At 40.1% G+C, this 19,512-nt stretch overlaps 1 long non-coding RNA gene and 1 pseudogene across 1 annotated transcript in view; both read left to right on the top strand.

Moving 5' to 3' along the window:
* LOC148162953 (uncharacterized) overlaps window positions 1–19,512 on the top strand; it is a 254,528-nt gene that overhangs the window by 200,036 nt on the left and 34,980 nt on the right. The window lies entirely within an intron of this gene.
* On the top strand, window positions 9,186–9,712 carry LOC114203058 (glycine cleavage system H protein, mitochondrial pseudogene; annotated as a pseudogene).

The following is a 19,512-nucleotide window of genomic DNA, read 5'->3' as shown; positions in this document are numbered from 1 at the left end:
AAGCAGGTTACAACCCTTTCTGAAAATCCTAGTCCATCTTTAGATGGACTTAAAGTTTAAACCTTTACTTATTTTTAAAAATATCCTTTTTATCCTTGATAAGATATTTTTAAAATATCCCCAAAGGGGCCCCAATGAATGAGGAAAAACAGGGTCTTGGGAACAATTAAGAAGGGAAAAAGAAGGGCCCAAAGTCTAGGTGAGGGCTTTTCTTTTTTTCTTTTTTTTTTTTTTTAAGATTTTATTTATTTATTTGACAGAGAGAGACACAGTGAGAGAGGGAAACACAAGCAAGGGGAGTGGGAGAGGGAGGAGCAGGCTTCCCGCTGAGCAGGGAGCCCAACGTGGGGCTCGAGCCCAGGACCCTGGGATCATGACCTGAGCCGAAGGCAGACACTTAACGACTGAGCCACCCAGGCACCCCAGGTGAGGGTTTTTCATCAAACCAAAGTATGTTTGTATATGTTTATGGTAGCCCCCAAGCTGAGAATAGCAGTAGAGACTTGCTTTGGTGGGGAGATCAGTTCTCTCCCTGGCATATGGCCTACTGACTCCCTTGCTTCAAAATGAGTATACAGACAGCCTGCCTACCTGCTGCTCCTACAATGCCAACTCCATATACACATATGGTTGCTGAATAAAATACAGGATGCCCAGTTAGGTTTGAATTTTAGATAAACAAATAATTTTTTGGTATAACTGTGTTCCAAATATTTCAATGTATATACTTACACTAAAAATTGTTTATTATTTATCTGAAATTCAAATTTAGTTGGGGTCCCTTTTTAAAATTTTTTTATTAACATATAATGTATTATTTGTTTCAGGGGTACAGGTCTGTGATTGATCAGTCTTACACAGTTCACAGCACTCACCATAGTACTTACCCTCCCCAACGTCCATCACTCAGCCACCCCATCCCTCCCACCCCCCACCACTCCAGCAACCCTCAGTTTGTTTCCTGAGATTAAGAGTCTTTTATGATCTCTCTCCCTCTCTGGTATCATCTTGTTTCATTTTTCCCTCCCTTCCTCTATGCTCCTCTGTCTTGTTTCTCAGATTCCTCATATCAGTGAGCTCATATGATACTTGTCTTTCTCTGATTGACTTATTTCGCTTAGCATAACACCCTCCCGTAGTTCCATCCACATCACTGCAAATGGCAAGATTTCTTTTTTGATGGCTGAATAATATTCCATTGTATGTATATACCACTTCTTCTTTATCCATTCATCTGTCGATGGACATCTAGGCTCTTTCCATAGTTTGGCTATTGTGGACATTACTGCTATAAATATTGGGGTGCATGTGCCCCTTCGGATCACTACATTTGTATCTTTGGGGTAAATACCCACTAATGCAATTGCTGGGTCATAGGGTAGCTCTATTTTCAACGTTTTGTGGAACCTCCATACTGTTTTCCAGAGTGGCTACACCAGCTTGCATTCCCACCAACAGTGTAGGAGGGTTCCCCTTTCTCCTCACCCTCGCCAACATCCGTCGTTTCCTGGCTTGTTAATTTTAGCCGTTCTGACTGCTGTGAGGTGGTATCTCATTGAGGTTTTGATTTGGATTTCCCTGATGCCGAGTGATGTTGAGCACTTTCTCATTGTCTGTTGGCCATTTGGATATCATCTTTGCAGAAATGTCTGGTCATGTCTTCTGCCCATTTCTTGATTGGATTATTTGTTCTTTGGGTGTTGAGTTTGGTAAGTTCCTTATAGATTTTGTATACTAGCCCTTTATCTGATAATGTCATTTGTAAATACCTAAATATCTTCTCCCGTTCTGTCGGTTGTCTTTTGGTTTTGTTGACTGTTTCCTTTGCTGTGCAAAAGCTTTTTAGCTTGATGAAGTCCCAATAGTTCATTTTTGCCCTTGCTTCCCTTGCCTTTGGCGATGTTTCTAGGAAGAAGTTGCTGCGGCTGAGGTCGAAGCGGTTGCTGCCTGTGTTCTCCTCAAGGATTTTGATGGATTCCTGTCTCACATTGAGGTCTTCCATCCATTTTGAGTCTATTTTTGTGTGTGGTGTAAGGAAATGGTCCAGTTTCATTCTTCTGCATGGGGCTGTCCAATTTTTCCAACACCATTTGTTGAAGAGACTGTCTTTTTTCCACTGGACATTCTTTCCTGCTTTGTCTAAGATTAGTTGACCATAGAGTTGAGGGTTCGTTTCTGGGCTCTCTATTCTGTTCCACTGATCTATGTGTCTGTTTTTGTGCCAGTACCATACTGTCTTGATGATGACAGCTTTGTAATAGAGCTCGAAGTCCGGAATTGTGATGCCGTCAGCTTTGCTTTTCTTTTTCGACATTCCTCTGGCTATTCGGGGTCTTTTCTGGTTCCATACAAATTTTAGGATTATTTTTCCAGCTCTGTGAAAAAAATTTGATGGTATTTTGATAGGGATTGCATTAAATGTGTAGATTGCTCTAGGTAGCATAAACACGTTCACATTTGTTCTTCCAATCCATGAGCATGGAACGTTTTTCCATTTCTTTTTGTCTTCCTCAATTTCTTTCATGAGTATTCTATAGTTTTCTGAGTACAGATCCTTTGCCTCTTTGGTTAGATTTATTCCTAGGTATCTTATGGTTTTGGGTGCAATTGTAAATGGAATCGACTCCTTAATTTCTCTGTCTTCTCTCTTGTTGTTGGTATATAGAAATGCAACTGATTTCTGTGGATTGATTTTATATCCTGCCACTTTACTGAATTCCTGTATGAGTTCTAACAGTTTTGGGGTGGAGTCTTTTGGGTTTTCCACATAAAGTATCATATCATCTGCAAAGAGTGAGAGTTTGACTTCTTCTGTGCCGATTCGGATGCCTTTTATTTCTTTTTGTTGTCTGATTGTTGAAGCTAGGACTTCTAGTAGTATGTTGAATAGCAGTGGTGACAGTGGACATCCCTGCCATGTTCCTGACCTTAGGGGAAAAGCTCTCAGTTTTTCACTGGGGTCCTTTTTTATTTGTTAAATTTAACAATGTTATGCACACAGCAATATGACCTCCAGCTCAGTCTCAGGCCTCTGGGACTGATCAGAAAAGGCTCTCATCTCATTTCTGCCACTGAACAGGTGAATGTCACTTGGTAAGTCACTTGTCCTCTGAGGCCTAGTTGGAGATGATTCACATACAGTGCCTAACTTGGCACCTGTCTCCCAGTAGCTGCTCCATGAATGGGATCGAGTAGCAAAGTCAGATGCAGATACTACTTCCTAGATTAAAGATGACTCACTCACCCTATCACCTCTGAGTCTTCTAACAGCCTCTATAAGACAGTTGATGAAAGGGTTATATTTACTTTACAAATGGGGAAAGTGATGCTCCGAATTGTAACCAAACAGGGCAGAATGTGTAAGTGCCCTGTGAGTGACCCAGGGAAGAGAAAGGGTCTGGTTTCTCACCCCAGCTGTGCTCCTGACCCCCGGGTGTCCTCTTCTCCAGGATCACTCTTCACACATGGCTAGTGAGCTGGGCCCAGGAAGTATGCTATTCAGGAGTCTAGAGCTTGAGTGACAAAACCAGAATGAAGACATTGTCTTCCCCCTTCAGCATCCTGGCTAGTCCTTTGCTTAGAGTGAAGTCCTGAGTTCCTTGGATCTCCAAGGAAGTTCAGGTTGACTACTTAAGGAGTGGTGGACATACTTGTCACCATCTTCTGAATCTTTCATTCCAAACATATGGGGCCCACATAGTATGGAAAGAGCTCAAAGAGGCAAGAAACCAGGGCTCTGGCCCCACTTCAGCTGTTGACTCATTCAGGGATCCTCTTGTTTCTTTGCCTTAGTTTCTTCACCTCTAAAATGGGGATTTGATTAAAAAATAGTCAGAACTGAGTGTTACTGGAGTGGTTGGGGGTGGGAGGGATGGGGTGGCTGGGTGATAGACATTGGGGAGGGTATGTGCCACGGTGAGCGCTGTGAATTGTGCAAGACTGTTGAATCACAGATCTGTACTTCTGAAACAAATAACGCAACATATTTTAAGAAAAAGAAGAAGATAACAGGAGAGGAAGAAAAGGGGAGTATGTCAGAGGGGGAGACGAACCATGAGAGATGATGGACTCTGAAAAACAAACTGAGGGTTCTAGAGGGGAGGGGGGTAGGGGGATGGGTTAGCCTGGTGATGGGTATTGAGGAGGGCACGTTCTGCATGGAGCACTGGGTGTTATGAACAAACAATGAATCATGGAACACTGCACCAAAAACTAATGATGTAATATATGGTGATTAACATAACAATAAAAAAATTAAAAAAAAAATAGTCAGGAAATGACTTTGAAAACATCAAAAATGCTATTGCAAATGGCTGTTGGATTCTGAACAGAAACATGGTCCCAGTATTGGAACCCTCATGTTGGTCTTTCCATAGCAGTAGCTGCTTATCCATCCGTTTCCTCAGACCATGACTGAGGTGGTAAAGGGATAGGAGGAAGATGTGAATAGGAGTAAGGAAAGGGAATAAGACCTCGGTTCTGCTTCTGAAGGTCTTTAAGAAGTTCTTCAAACGGTAGAGAACACAGAGTTGTGCCCACCTCTTCTCAGTACTTGTGAGATGCTGAACTTGGAGGTTTCTTGTCCCCTGGGCCCGCTGGAGGGGTGAGCTGCCAATTTGGACTTGCTAGCCTACAGCCCTGAGGGTCTTATTGTTTGGAGAAAAGAGGCCAGAGGCAAAGTGAGAGAAAGCTGGTCACATCTGCCTACTGTCCTAAAGCCTGCGGCTGTATTACTGACTCGTTCTGCATCCTATGGAGCTGAGGACTAGTGCTTATTAGCAGTCTCTCAGCAGGAACAGAAGACTGTCTCTTGTGTTACTGTGTCTGAAAAGAGGGGGAAAGACAGGAAACTGTAAGCATTTTCTGATGCTGAGTAAATGGATGAACAGGAGACTAATGTCCAGAGTATCATAAGATGATGGACTAGGAAGCCCTGTGCCCTCCTCTCCCTCACAAACGCACCAGTTCAATAACAATTTATGAACAAATTCTTTTCTGTTAGAAATCCAGAAACTAATTGAAAGCCTCCTGTAACCCCAGGTGAACATAAAACCACATTCACTAAGGCCAATAAGAAGATTGGGTCCAGAGTCCCTGCGTCTAGCCTAGTGCTATATGATTGGGCAGAGACCCCCTAGCACCCAGATTCTACCAGGGAAAGGAGAAGGTAGGTTTCTGCATCCAGCACCTCAACTTTTCTAAAGAAACTCTCTAGAAGTCTTGCTTCTGTCTTGCCAGATGTGGAGCTCTGATGGGTCCAGTACAATTAGCCATCTAGGGGAAATGGAGACGGTGGTTTAGACTGGTAGGTGCTATAGCTCTAAAGTCCCTGGCTCAGCAAAGAGTGAGTGTTTAAAAAAAAAAAAAGCACAGTTGTTTTCTTCTCCCTGGGGAAGGAAAAATGTTGGTAGAAGCCTCCAGAACTCTGGCCAGGCTGATTGGTGGGAATCTTCTCCTGTATGAGGCCAGTCTGTGAAGACAAGCAGAAGTATTTGTTTTGTGTAATGTGCAGACACCAACACAGAAAGAAAGAAAATGAAGGATTAGGCAAAGATGTTCTAAACAAAGGAACATGATAAAGCTGACCCTAATGAAATGGAGTTATATAATTTACCTGGAAGAATTCAAAATAATTGTCAAAAAGATGTGCACTGAGATCAAGAAAAGAATGCATGAACAAAGTGAGAATTTCAACAAATATAAAAAGTACTAAACAGAAATCATGGAGTCCAAAAACAAAATAACTACACTGAAAATTTTGCTAGCAGGGCTCAACAGCAGACTAGATCAAGCAGAAGAAAGAAACAGAAAACTCAAACAAAAGTCACTGAAAATAATTCAGTCAGTGGAGTAATAAGATGAAAGAATGAAAAATAATGATGAAAGCTTAAGGAATTTATGAGAAAGCATTAAGTAGACCAATATATACATTATGGGAGTTCCAGAAAGAGAAGAGAGAGAAAGACCAGAAAGTTCATTTTTAAAAACAGCTGAAAATATCCCAATTCTGCAGAAGGAAATGGACATCCAGATCCATAAAGCCCAAAAGACAACAAATAAGATGAACCCAAAGAAATCCATACTGAGGCACATTAAAATCAAATTGTCAAAAATCAAAGACAGTATTTTGAAAGCAGCCGAAGAAAAGTGACTTGTCACCTACAAGGAAACTCCTTAGGCTATGAACATATTTTTCAGGAGAAACCTTACAGGCCAAAAAAAGAGTGGAATGATATATTCAAAATGCTGAAGGAAAAAACTGCCAACAAAGAATACTATCCCACACAAAATCCAAATCAAAACCTCAATGAGATACCACCTCACACCTGTCAGAATGGCTAAAATTAACAAGTCAGGGAACGACAGATGTTGGCGGGGATGTGGAGAAAGGGGAACCCTCCTACACTGTTGGTGGGAATGCAAGCTGGTGCAACCACTCTGGAAAACAGTATGGAGGTTCCTCAAACAGTTGAAATTAGAGCTACCGTTCGATCCAGCAATTGCACTACTGGGTATTTACCACAAAGATACAAATGTAGGGACCCGAAGGGGTACGTGTACCCCAATGTTTATAGCAGCAATGTCCACCATAGCCAAACTGTGGAAAGAGCCAAGATGCCCATCGACAGATGAATGGATAAAGAAGCTGTGGTATATATACACAATGGAATATTATGCAGCCATCAAAAGGAATGAGATCTTGCCATTTGCAACGACGTGGATGGAACTGGAGGGTGTTATGCTGAGTGAAATAAGTCAATCAGAGAAAGACATGTATCACATGACCTCACTGATATGAGGAATTCTTAATCTCAGGAAAGAAACTGAGTGTTACTGCAGTGGTTGGCGGTGGGAGGGATGGGGTGGCTGGGTGATAGACATTGGGGAGGGTATGTGCCACGGTGAGCGCTGTGAATTGTGCAAGACTGTTGAATCACAGATCTGTACTTCTGAAACAAATAACGCAACATATTTTAAGAAAAAAGAAAAAGAAGAAGATAACAGGAGAGGAAGAAAAGGGGAGTATGTCAGAGGGGGAGACAAACCATGAGAGATGATGGACTCTGAAAAACAAACTGAGGGTTCGAGAGGGGAGGGGGGTAGGGGGATGGGTTAGCCTGGTGATGGGTATTGAGGAGGGCACGTTCTGCATGGAGCACTGGGTGTTATGAACAAACAATGAATCATGGAACACTGCACCAAAAACTAATGATGTAATATATGGTGATTAACATAACAATAAAAAAAAATAAATAACGAAAAAAAAAAAAGAATACTATCCCACACAAAACTGTCCTTCAAAAATGAAAAAGAGATAAAGATTTTCTCAAATAAACAAAAGCTGAGGGAATTCATCACCACAAGACCTGCCTTACAAGAAATGCTTAGGAGAGTTCTTCAAGTTGAAATGAAAGGATGCTAAACAGCAGCGTAATAACATAAGAATATATGAAACTCATTGGTAAAGTTAAATGTATAGACAGATACAGAATACTATATTATTGTAATAGTGATAGATAAAATCACTTTTAATTATATTATAAACGTTAAAAGACAAAAGCATTAAAAATAAACTAAAAATATGTTTAAAGATACATAATATGAATAGATGTAAATTGTGACAACAATAACATAAAGCATTACTGGGAGAAATTACAGTGTAGACTTTACAGACTTTAGAGCTATAGCACCTACCAGTCTAAACCACCATCTCCATTTCCCCTAGATGGCTAATTGTACTGGACCCATCAGAGCTCCACATCTGGCAAGAGTGTTTGTGTATGACTGAATTTAACTTGTTATCACTTAAAATAGACTGTTATGACTATAAGATATTTTATGTACGCTCCAAGGTAACAACGCACACAAAAGTACTTATAGATGTTATATGAAGGAAAAAAGAAAGGACTCAAAGCATATCAATGCAAAAAAATCAATAAAGCACAAAGGAAAAGAGTAAGAGAGGAAAAAACAGACAAATGAACTGCAAGACTAACAGCAAACAATGAACAGAATGGCAAGAGTGAATCTTCCTTATCAATAATTACATTAAATGTAAAAGGATTAAACTGCAATCAAAAGACATAGAGTGGCTAAAATGGATAACAAAAACAAGACCCCACTATATGCAGTCAACAAGAAACTCACTTTATATTTAAAGACACACATAGTCTGAAAGTGAAGGTATGGAAAAAGATATTCCATGCAAATGGTAACCAGAAGAGAGCAGGAGTGTCTATACTTATATCAAACAAAATAGACTTTAAAGTCAAAACTGTCAGACAAAGATATTATATAATGATAAAAGGGTTTAACTGCTAAAAAGATATAATTATAAATATATATGTACCCACATCAGACCACCTAAATATGGAAAGCAAACATTGATATAACTGAAGGGAGAAATAAACAGCAATACAGTAATGGTAAAAGACTTCAGTACCCCACCTTCAATAATAGACTATCCAGACAAAAGATAAATAAGGAAACAGCGACCTTGAGCAACTCTATAGACCAAATGGACCTAACAGATATATACAGAACATTTCACCCAACAACAGCAGAATAAACATTTTTCTCAAGCACATACAGATCTTTCTCTAGGATAGATCACATGTTAGATCACAAAGCAAGCCTTAACAAATTTAAGAAGACTGAGGTCATACCAAATATGTCTTCTGACCACAACGGAATGAAACTAGAAATCAAAGCAGAAAGAAAATGGGAAAATTCACAAATATGTGGAAGTTAAACAGTATACTCTTAAAAAAGCACTGGGTGAAAGAAAAAAATCAAAAATAAATTAGAAAATATCTCAAGACAAATGAAAACAAAAACACAATATACCAAAACTTACGAGATGCAACAAAAGCAGTACTAAGAGAGAAGTTCTTAGCAATAAATGCCTATATTTTAAAAAGTGCAAGATCTCAAATAAACAACTTTACACCTCAAAGAACAAAAGAAGAAGAAACTAAGCCTAAAGTTAGCAGAAAGAATGAAATAATACAGATTAGAGCAGAAATAAATGAAATAGAAAATAGAAAAAAAAGCAAAACTCAACAAAACTAAGAGTTGGGTTTTTTTTAAAAGATAAATGAGACTGACAAAGTTTTCTTAGCTAGACTAAGAAAAAAGGAGAGAAGTAAATACAATTAGAAATGTAAGAAGAGAGGTCTGTGAGCATGGCGCTGCGAGCGGTGCGGAGCGTGCGGGCTGCGGCCTGCGGTCTGCGCGTCGCCTCCGCGCCCTCTGCACCCTGCCTGACGCCGCCCTGGGGGCTGAGGGCAGGCGCCGTCCCGACACTGCGCACGGGCTCCGCTCTGCTCTCCGTGCGTAAATTCACAGACAAACATGAATGGATAACAACAGAAAATGGTATTGGAACAGTGGGAATCAGCAATTTTGCACAGGAAGCTCTGGGAGATGTTGTTTACTGTAGTCTGCCTGAAGTTGGGACAAAACTGAACAAACAAGATGAGTTTGGTGCTTTGGAAAGTGTGAAAGCTGCTAGTGAACTCTATTCTCCTCCATCAGGAGAAGTAACTGAAATTAATGAAGCTCTTGCAGAAAATCCAGGACTTGTCAACAAATCTTGTTATGAAGATGGTTGGCTGATCAAGATAGCACTCAGTGATCCCTCAGAACTGGATGAATTAATGAGTGAAGAAGCATATGAGAAATACATAAAATCTATTGAGGAGTGAAAATGGAACCCCTAAATAAACTAGTATGAAACAAAAACAAACACAAAACAAAACAAAAAAGAAATGTAAGAAGAGATATTACAACCGATGTCACAGAAATACAAAGGATCATAAGAAACTACTATGAACAGCTAAATGCCAACAAACTGGATAACCTGGAAGAAATGAATAAATTCCTAGAAACACATAACCTATCAAGACTCAATCATGAAGAAACAGGAAGTCTGAACAGATCTGTGACTAGTATGGAGATTGAATTAGTAATTTAAAACCTCCCAACAAAGACAAGCTCAGGAGCAGATTGCTTTACTGGTGAATTCTACCAAATATTTAAAGAATTAATGCCAATCCTTCCTAAACTCTTCTAAGACATGGAAGAGGCGGGAACATTTCCAAACCCATTTTATGAGGGCAGAATTATCCTGATACCAAAGCCAGACAAAGACATCATAAGAAAACAACAGGCCAATATACCTAATGAATATAGGTGCAAAAATTTTCAGCAGAATACTAGCAAACCAAATTCAACAGCACATTAAAAGGATCGTACACCATGACCATGTGGGATTTATCCCTAGGATGCAAGGATGGCTCAACATATGCAAATCAAATAATGTAATACAACACAGTAACAGAATAAAGGATAAAAATCACATGATCACCTCAATAGAGGCAAAAAAAAAATTTGACAAAATTCAACACCTTTTCATGAGAAAAGCTCTCAATAAACTGGAATAGAAGAAAAGTACCTCAACATAATAAAGACTATATATGAAAAACCCACAGCTAAGACATCATACTCAATGGTGAAAAATGGAAAGCTTTTCCTCTAAGACCAGGAACAAGTCAAGGGTGCCCACTCTTGCCACTTCTATCCAGTGTAGTACTGGAAGTCCTAGCCAGAATAATTAGGCCACAAAGAGAAATAAAAGACATCCAAATAGGAAAGGAAGAAGTAAAATGTCCTTGTTCTCAGATGGCATGATCTTATATATAGAAAACCCTGAAGACTCCATAAAAAGAAAAAAAACTGTTATAACTAATGAGCAAATTGAGTAAAGTTGCAGGACACAAAATCAACATACAAAAATTAGTTGAACTTATGTATACTAACACTGAACTGTCTCAAAAGAAAATTAGAAAAACAATTCCATTTCCAATAATACCACAAATAATAAAATACTTAGGAATAAACTTAACTAAGGAGATAAAGACTTGTATACTGAAAACTACAAAACATTGAAAAAAATTAGGGGTAGCTGGCTGGCTCAGTTGGTAGAGCATGTGACTCTTGATCTTGGGGTTGTGAGTTTGAGCCCCATGTTGGTCATACAGATTACTTTAAAAAAAGAAATAAATTCAAGAAGACACAAATAAATGAAAAGATAGCCTGTAATCATGGATTGGAAGGATTAATATTGTTAACATGTTCATATTACCCAAAGCAATCTACAAATTCAATGCAATCCCTACTGAAATCCCAATGGCATTTTTTTATAGAAATGGTAAAAACAATTCTACAATTCAAATGGCACCACAAAAGACCACAAGTAGCCAAATCAATCCTGAGAAAGAACAAAGCTGGAGGCATCACATTTCCTGATTTCAAAATATATTACAAAGCTACAGTAATCAAAATGGTATTGTACTGGCATCAGGGCATACACACAGACAAATGGAATAGAATAGAGGGCCCAGAAGTAAATCCACACGTATACAGTCAACTGATCTTTGAAGTGGGTATCAAAAATACACAATGGGGAAAGGATGGTCACTTCAACAAATGGTGTTGGGAACACTGGATATCCACATTTTTAAAAAATGAAACTGACCCCCATCTTACACATACACAAAAATGGGCTCAAAATGGGTTAAACACTTAACCTGAAACTGTAAAACTTCTAGAAGATAACATAGGAGAAAAGCTTCATTAGTCTTGACAGTGATTTCATGGATATGACACCAAAAGCACAGGCAACAATGCCAAAAATAAACAAATGGGACTACATCAAATAAAAAAGCTTCTGTGTATCAAATAAAACAATCAACAGAGTGGAAAGATAACCAACAGAATGGAAGAAAGCATTTGCAAACTCTATCTCTGATATGGGGTTAATCTCCAAAATATATAAAGAAACTCCACAACTCAATAACAACACAAGATAAAACAAAACAAACAACAACAATAACAACAAAAGTCCCTAATAATTATTTTAAAATGGGCTAAGGACTTGAAAGGACATTTTTCCAAAGAAGACATACAATGGCCATATATGGCCATACATGGCCAACAGGTATATGAAAAATGCTCAACATCACTAATCATCATGAAAATACAAATCAAAACCACAATGATGTATCACCTTGCACCCCTTAGGGTGGCTTTCATCAAGAAAGCTAAAGACAGTGAATGTTGACAAGGATGTAGAGAAATTGGAAGTCTTGCACACTGTTGGTGGGAACGCAAGATGGTACAGCTGCTATGGAAAACAGTATAGGTTTCTCAAGAAATTTAAAATAGAATTGTCATATGATTTAGCAATCCCACTTTTGGGAATTTATCCAAAAAATTGAAACCAAGATCTCAAAGAGATATTAGCACTGCCGTGTTCATTGCACCAAGAGGTGGGAACAACCTAAATGTCCACTGACAAATAAATGGATAATGAAAATGTGTACACATGCAACAGAATACTATTCAGCCTTTAAAAAGAAGGAAATTCTGCAATATGCAACAACATGGATGAACCTTGAGGGCATTATGCTAAGTGAAATAAAGCATTAACAGAAAAATAGAAATACTGCATGATTCCATTTATATGTAGTATCTAAAATAGTTAAATTCATAGAATCAAAGGATAGACTACTGGTTGCCAGAACTGAAGGGAGGAATAAATAGGGAGTTACTGATCAAGGGGCATAAAGTTTCGGTTAAGCAAGATGAGTAAGCTTTAGAGATCTACTATACAACATTGTACCTATAGCCAACAATAATATATTATACACTTAAGATTTTGTTGAGAAGATAGATCTCATTATAAGTGTTCTTATCACAATAAAAGAAGTTTTTATTTAAAAGACTAACATCCATTGTACATATGGACCACATCTTCTTTATCCATTCATCTGTTGAAGGGCATCTCGGCTCTTTCCACAGTTTGGTATTAAGGAGGGCACGTACTGCATGGAGCACTGGGTGTTATACGAAAACAATGAATCAGGGATCACCACATCAAAAACTAATGATGTACTGTATGGTGACTAACATAACATAATAAAATAAAATTAAATTAAATTAAATTAAATAAATAAAAGACTAACATCCAGGATGCCTGGGTGGCTCAGTTAGTTAAGCCTCTGCCTTTGGCTCAGGCCATGATCCCAGGGTCCTAGGATAGTCCCACATCAGGCTCCTAGCTCAACGGGGAGCCTGCTTCTCCCTCTGCCCTTCTCCCTGCTTGTGTGCTCTCTCTCTCTCTCTCTCTCTCTGACAAATAAATAAATAAAATCTTTTTTAAAAAAGACTAACATCCAATAATATGAGTGCTAGGCTATCAATTGAGTGTCTGCAATATGCTAAATGCTTTTATTTGTCTTAATTATACCCCAAAAGCATCCCTGCAAAGTACACATTATTATTCTCATTTTACAGGTATTTAAATCAAGACCAGAGAGATTATTTCTCCCAAGTCATAAAGCTAACAAGTGGTCAGAGTGGGGATTAGAACCTAGGTCTTGCTGGTTCGAAGGCCCTACTTTCTACCATGCCATACTGCCGGTGGTATCCCCTAAAACTTTCCTGCTGTGATGCCTGGGCTCCAGTACGTGGAGCCTTGCTCTGCCCTAGGCATCTGAGAGGAAACCCCTGGGTAAGGCAGGAAGAAGGACGATGGAGCAGCAGGAAGAGCCTAAGCTGTGGGCTGACCTCAGCCTCACCACTCTGCCCTTTCTAGGCCTCCAATGACACAAATGGGAGCCTGGGTCCAAACTTAAAACCTGTGAATCCTGCAGATTGCAAAGACTAGGGTCTACATTGTGCAGTGACATTTCAGTTATTCCAAGGTCACCTAAGAGAATCATAAAGTCAGCAACCTCAGAAAGGCCTCTGAAAAGCTGAAATAATCCTTCATCTCCTGCCCTTTCATTGCCAGAGGGCCCTGCAGACTTTGCACACAGTCTGTCTCTCTTACACTCACATGTCTAACAAGCTCTGTTGCCAAGTCTCTGCCTGTAGCACATAGAAGCAGCACATTAGGAAGAGAGGACCAGAGCTACTAGAAATGAGGCTGACAGACATCAGAAATGGCCACTGACAGTGAGGGCGGAAGCAGCAATACAGTATAAAGCAGGTTCAAATGCAAGAAGTTTAGCCACTTGGAATTGTTTATTGCAGGAACAAAAAGTACAATGATGCTAGGTAAATGAGGTATTCCTGGACTTCCTTTGCCAACTGTGAATTCTCAGGGTACCTCTAGAAAGAACTGAGCCTGTCCTCTGGACCTGAGCACTTTGCTCAAGACTAGGGAGTGTTAGGGTACAAGTGGAAGAAATCATTTGCCATCTTCATACATGGGGATTTACTACTGATTGCTGTTAGAAGGACAATGAACTCCAATGTTCTGAATGAAGCAAGGTTAAGTGATGGCTTCTCATTCCTTAATTCAATCCAGTATTTGAATACAGCACTTAATGGGGGAGCCAAATGGCCTCAGCTAGGGCTGGGAATAGGGAGGTAAACTCAGTACCCCCTTGCCTCAGTCAGGAGCAGGACTGGCCAATAAGCCAATAACTTAATGTACTGAGTTGAATAGTATCCTCCCAAAGTTCATGCCTGCCCTAAACGTGTGAATATGGTCTTATTTGGAAATAGGGTCTTTACAAATGTGATTAGTTAAGATAAGATCATACTAGATTAGGGTGGGCCCTACTCCAATAACTGGTGCCCTTCTAAGAAGAGAAAACAGAGACCCAGATACAGGATTGCCAGCAACAACCAAAAGCTAGGGAGAGGCAAGGAAAGATCCTCCTCTATAGCCTTCAAAGAGAGCATGGTCCTGCTGATGCCTCAATTTTAGATTTCTAGTTTCCAGAAATGTGAAAGAATAAATTTCTCTTGTTTTCAGCTGCCCAGCTGGTGGCATTGTATTATGGCAGCCCTGGGAAACTAATGCAGTCTTTTGTAAATCAGTGCAAAGTCCAAACAATACTAGTAAAGGACTCCTGAGAGTTAAACCAATTTGGACCACTAGTTAAGATGGCTTTTAAGTTTACACTTTGAGACACCCCACCAAAACACGGCAAGTATATACTATAAAGAGAATTTAAAAGGCACAACTGCACTAAAAAAATAAGATAAATATCTCAGTGGACCAAAAATGGAACATAAACATACCTGCTAAGCAGGAATGAAGCCACAGCCAGCTGAGGTCTGGATCTAGACGCAGACAGAGACAATCAGGTATTCTGCTCTAATGGGGTAATGGGAAGGGACTGGATTTTACTGCTTGAAATCAGATCCTAGTGTGGTGCTTCCCCATTCATAGAAGAGTTATAAACGTTACAACCACCCCCTGACTGAAGCTATAGTTTATATCAAGCTGCAAACCTAAGTTTGTGGAATGAAACAAACACAGGACTTGGTTCAAGCTGCCTGTAAACCTGGTGGAATTCCCCAAATCACAGAAGCAAGGAGGTCTTGATCCACAAACTTAAGACCTAATTCTCAACTGGGGCCCTAGGGTGCTAGGTAGAGGCATTAGCAAGACTGCTAAGCAGGAAAGGATGTGGGCAGAGAAAAGAAGAACATGCACAACTATGTGACATGAGCAAAAATTTCAAAACACATAAGGAAAACTATACTATGAGTGTCAACTAAAAACAAAACAAAAAAAAACTCAACACTCAAGAGATGAATTTGCTCCTGACAAAATGAGAATAATAGTACAGCCTGAAAATGACTCAATAAACGATATGTTTAGGATGCTCAAAGAGATGAAGAAATAACATCCATTAAAAACAAATAAACAAACAAAAACATATACCAAACCAGGCATAAATGAAATAAGAATGACTAGATATAAAAAATATCCAATTAGAAATTATGAAAATTTCTGCTTTTCTTTGCTCTTCCCTGCATTAACAAATCTCTAGGATGCTAGATAGACCTAGCTCACCTAATCCAGCAGCCCTGTATGTCGCATTCTTACTAGCATTTATCTTTATTTATCTTTTCCTTGCCTAGGCCCTCTTCTGCTCTGCAGACTCCTTAATTTGTGGCTAGAGCTGGATTAAGGAACAGGTAATGAAGCAGCTAATCTAGAAGAGTTGGCTAAACATCACTGGATGCATTGGATATAGGATGCCAATTTACTCACACACAGTCACCAGTGTCTTTTTTTTTTCTAAAGATTTTATTTATGTATTTGAGAGAGAGAGAGAATGAGAGATAGAAAGCATGAGAGGGAAGAGGGTCAGAGGGAGAAGCAGACTCCCCGCTGAGCAGGAAGCCCGATGTGGGACTCGATCCCAGGACTCCAGGATCATGACCTGAGCCGAAGGCAGTCGCTTAACCAACTGAGCCACTCAGGCGCCCCACCAGTGTCTTTCTTTATAGTGTCCCTTAGCCTGTCCTTCCTTCTCTATGCATTCCCCCCAACCTCCCAGTCCCATGTGCATTCCTCAAGATCCCATTCTCTAACATGTGAACTACCTCCCACCTCCAGCATCAATGTGCATTCCTTGCCCACTAATAGGAGTTCTACATTCCCCAAGGTACAGTGACTAATTTCACAAGTTCCCTTTCATTTACTCATTTACACACTTCACGAAAACCAGTGGTTCTCAAAATGTGGTACCTAGACCAACAGCCTCACCATCACCTGGAAACTTGTTAGAAATGCAAATTCTTGTCCCCAACCCTAGACTTACTGAATCAGAATCTCTGGGGGGTGGTACGCGGCAGTTTGTGTTTTAACAAGCCCTTGGATGATTCTGACGCATGCTTACATTTGAGAACTACTGCTGTAGACGTTTGTGTAACAAGTGCTCACAATGTGCCATGCACTGTGCTAGGTGCTGGGCATGCTCTCTCTCTTGGTGTTATAGCTCTTTTTCTGAGGCCCTCCATGGAGTCGTGTAGGAGATTCAGGGACTTCCAGAGTGGTGAACAAATGATCAGCATGGCATGGACTAAGTAAAGAGAAGGAAAGAACAACATTTCTGTGGCTGACAGATCTCAAGTGAGAGGGGAAAGAGAAGGACCATTGAAGGCACTTGTCCAGAGCTGGGTAACAGGTGTAATGATCATAGCCTAAGATCGATAAACAGAGTCATGCAGGTGCTGGGCATCCTGTCAGATAAATCCATGAGCCCCCAAAGCCTGGTGCTGGAGAGGCAATGGAGAAGACAGAGAATGTGATACATTTGTTGATGCCAAGTGAAGTTGAAATGTGTCAGGGATCCATATGTGCTAAGTAATCCCTCTTGATAAACACTGATTCAGCAATTGGCCAGTACAGAGGGCATTTGCTGAGCTTCTGCTCCGGGGATGCAGAAGTGAATCAGCCATGGTCCTTTCCCACCAGTAGCTCATGGTCACATGGGGGCAGACACGGAACCAGTGCCTGTGGTACAGTCAGGAAACACACTCTAGTAAAGGGTTGTGGGGACTCTCAGTTTCTGCTGAAAGAGGTTAGGGAAAGCTTTTGCAGGGGAGATGACGTTTGAAGGAGGGCTGGGAATGGCCAGGCAGAAAGGATGAGAGAATTTGCCAAGCAGAGGGGACAGCTTGTATGAAGATATGGAAGGGTGAAAGGGAAGAGCAAGGGGTTGGGGATGGCCACAGTAGTAAAGTAGGTGGCAGCAAATGGCGGAGAACACGCAGAAGTAGGTGGGGTTGGAACAGGTTATGGCTCTGGATTTTATCCTGTAGGTGTTGGGGAGTCACTGAAACTTCAAAGCAGAGGGGTGATATGGCAGACTTGGCATATTAGGTCACGTTGGGGGCTGTGTGGACAATGGTGCTGAAAAGGAGGCAGTGAAGCTAGGAGGCCCATAAAGAGGCTGTGAACAGGCCTGGGAAAAACTGGTATGGGTCACTGGCCCCAGCATAGAATGAGAATGGGTTGGAAAGGTTCTCTCAGGACCAGGGGCTGTGCTGGGCTCTGGGGGGCGGGGTATAAGATAAACCCAACACAGCCCCTTCCCTCAAGAGCTGAGCATGTGGAAAGAAGCCTAACACAAGTACATGAGGCAAGGGAAAGTGACTTCTTTCACTTTCTATGATGTACTAGTTTCCTATAGCTGCTGAAACAAGTGACTGCAAACAGTGACTTAAAACAACACAAATTTATTATCTTGCAGTTCTGGAGGTCAGAGGCAGAAATGGTTTGGCAGAATTGCATTCCTTCTGGAGGCCCTAGGGGAGAATATTTCTTTGCCTTTTCGACCTCCTAGAGGCACCCACATTCCTTGGTTCAATGCCCCACATCATTCCACTTCTGCTTCTTGCATCACATCTCCTTCTCTGGTGCCAACCCTCCTGCATCCCTCTTATAAGGACCCCATGATTACATTTAAGGCCAATCCTTAAAATCCAGGATGATTTCTCCATCTCAAGATCCTCAAGTCAATCACAGGTAACATCTTTCTAGGTTCTGAGGATTAGAACACGGACAGCATCGAGGGGCCATTGTTCAAGCAGCCACAATGAGAAGGGTTCTTATGTTTTCATGAATAAATGATGATGATAAGGCCATTTTCTTTTGACTGCTTACTATCTGCCATATATTTTCACATCTAACTCTTGCAGGGACTCTAAGAGGGTATGTTCCATTCCTATCCTTTCAGTTGCCAAAAATAACCCAGCTAGGAAGTGGGGATGGAAAGGAAGCTTCTATTCTCAGTGTTATACCTTTTCCCTCCATGTCTGTTCCTAAACAGCTGACCACTTTTGTTACAAAGTTCTATGTTAATGTTTCATCTTCTGCATTTCTTTTTTTTGAAAGTAGCTTTAGTGTTTTTTGCAGAAAAAATGACACATGCCCATTTTAAAACTGCAAACAATACTGAAAGTACAAAGAAAAATTAAAATCCCACCCAAATCTCATTTTCCAAGGATAACTATTGTTAACATTTGGTGAACATTCTCCAGACTGCTGTCTGTTCATCATAAATATGCCATTCTATAAAGCACTTTATCTATCTCCACTCTACATCATGAATATCTTTCCATGTCAGTACTTGTCAACTCCTCAAAATGGGCTTGCTGAGTCAAAGGCTGTGCACATTGTATATGTTAATGCACATTGCCAAACAGCTCTCAAAATATATTAATTTACACTCTTACCAAAAGTGCAAGACCTTCACCAGTTTAGCCAATCTTTTAAATCTTTGGCAATTTGGTGGAAAAGAACATCTTTTCTTGGCATTGCTTTGATTATTATTGATAGCATCTTTCCACATCTTTATTGGCCATCTATATTTATTCTCTTGGGGAATGGTTTATTCAGGGCCTTTGCCTATTTTTCTATTGGGATGTTTCCTCTTTTCATTATGGGTTTGTAAGAGCTCATTGTAGAGAGGGCTATAAAGCCTGTGTCATATCTGTTGCAAATATTTTTCTCACATTGAATTACTATATACATATGATACTGTATATATATATGTATATATATGATCTTCTTTATTGCGTTTTTCCACCTAGAAGGTTTTCATTTATATGCAGTGAAATTCATAACCTTTTTCTCTATGACTTCCAGGTTTTCTGTCATGTTTAGAAAAACTTTCCCTAACCCAAGATGATAAT

This window comes from Eumetopias jubatus, unplaced genomic scaffold (genome assembly GCF_037043125.1).
Source record: "Eumetopias jubatus isolate StellerSeaLion01/CBP00866 unplaced genomic scaffold, mEumJub1_p1.0 scaffold_11, whole genome shotgun sequence".
NCBI lineage: Eukaryota > Metazoa > Chordata > Mammalia > Carnivora > Otariidae > Eumetopias > Eumetopias jubatus.
Note: the sequence above shows the minus strand (reverse complement) of the source record. Positions and strands in the feature narration are given on the sequence as shown.